Here is a 1,993-nt window from a genome sequence, read left to right as displayed (position 1 = left end):
GGCGGGGGTGAACCGGGGGAGCTTTTTCCTTCCAGAGCAGCGAGTCCTGCTCCACTCCCAGGAATAAAGCCAGTTCCTGGGTGAGTTTGCCACGCTTTGGCTTGTTCTGCTGGTCGCAATGACAAAAAACAAACCCAAACCCTCTTTCATGAGTCCGCAGAAGTGGAATAAACTTATTTTTAAAGGACTCCAGAAAAGGCCCTGGCTCCTCACTCTCGTGTTTGCTGTGAGGAATCCTCAGGAACGTGGAAGGGAGCTTGCACATGTGAGGGGGTTTCGGTTTAAATGAGAAGTGGTTTATTTTTACGAGTAAGTAGTTGGGAAGCTGCGCTGGGAATTCCACCATCAAAGCCCTGCCTCAGCAACAAAGGCCGGGTTATTTTGATTTACCAAAGGGTTACAGCCTTTGAAGCTATAAATATAACACGAGCAGTGGCTTCCTCTCCTGTAACGCATACCCTGTGTGTGGGGGGGACGAGGAGCCGTGGTCCTCCAGGCTTTTAGCCCTGGCCGTGTGTGGGTTTCCATTAAACGGGGTCCAGGGAAATGCTCCACAGCAGCAAACGCAAACATCCGAAATAAGAACGGCTTTGCTTTTAGACGCTCAGCTTCCCGAGCTTTGGGAAATGCCGTGAACAGAGCCCACCCTTGTTCGAAGGCCACGGCGTGGGCTTGGGAGCCCGAGCGTGGGCATCTGACGTGCGCAGCCTGGCTCCGAGCCCTGAGCTCGCCAGTATTTAAATCAGCAGAGTCCGGCAAAATTGCTTATCTGTGCTAAGGACCTTCACGGAATTGGGGCCATTGGTGTAAATAAGTCTGAGACCCAGTGAAGAAATCACATTTTCAACCTAAATAGGTGTATTCAGAATACCTTAACAAGAGGTTAGGGTTATACTGTGCTGCCTTGGCATTTCAGCTCCTCTTTTGCATCCCAATTTTTCTTCCTGTTGCTGAGCTGTAGTTTGGGTCACTTTGCAGTCACAGGGACAGGAGCCAGGTACCTTTATTTGGAGGGGAGCTGGGTACCCCTACCCAGAGCTGCTTGGCTTAGGGGCAGCGTTTGCAGGAAGCCTATTGCAGCATCACAGCAAAAATTATACGGAAGCTGCATTCAATTTTCTGATGCAGAGCCCACAGCTTTTGTGTGGGAGTAGAAAGAATGGTTTTATTTAATGACCTGCTGAGTTTTCCATTTGTTTTATTGAACAAGAATTGGGGTGAGGGAGAAGCTCTGCTCAGCAAAAAACCCCGGGCCTGTGCAGCGCGGGCAGAAACTTGTGTCTGTTCTGAGTTAAAACACTGTGAAACCCTGCAAAGCGCTGTGCCCAGGGGATGGCATTGGGCCTGCAGGGGTCTGTGGTTGTTGGCCAGGCTGCTCCGTGGGGTTGTGATTCAACCCCAGCGCTTGAATCTGCTGGGGAGCTGCGTGGGTCGGAGCAGGAGGAGGTGAAACCTCAGCCCTGCGGGTTGAGCTGTGCCCTCGCTGTGTCCCCTCACTGGTTAAACTGGTGGAATGGGTTGTTTTGGTGGGAGTTTGGTGCCCACCAGGCCTTCATTTCGTGTTGGTTCAAACCAGATTGGATCCATTTCCCCCTGAACTAAAAATATGGACGCCTTTGTCGGGGTTTACGCTAATCAAAACCACGGCCCAGCCAAGGCGCCCGTTGTGCCGCCGAGCTCTGGTGGGGAGGAGCGGGAGGGGAAGGGGCTGGCTGGGACCAGGGGGACCCGGCTTTTCGCATCCCCCTGCTGCTCCAGGGCTTGTCCTGCCAGGACCTTCCCAGTGGGAGTTTGGTGCCCACCAGGCCTTCATTTTGTGTTGGTTCAAACCAGATTGGATCCATTCCCCCTGAACTAAAAATACGGATGCCTTTGTCGGGGTTTGCGCTAATCAAAACCACGGCCCAGCCAAGGCGCCCGTTGTGCCGCCGAGCTCTGGTGGGGAGGAGCGGGAGGGGAAGGGGCTGGCTGGGACCAGGGGGAGCACGCTTTT

This window comes from Mesitornis unicolor, unplaced genomic scaffold, assembly GCF_000695765.1.
Source record: "Mesitornis unicolor isolate BGI_N332 unplaced genomic scaffold, ASM69576v1 scaffold11432, whole genome shotgun sequence".
Taxonomy (NCBI): domain Eukaryota; kingdom Metazoa; phylum Chordata; class Aves; order Mesitornithiformes; family Mesitornithidae; genus Mesitornis; species Mesitornis unicolor.
Note: the sequence above shows the minus strand (reverse complement) of the source record.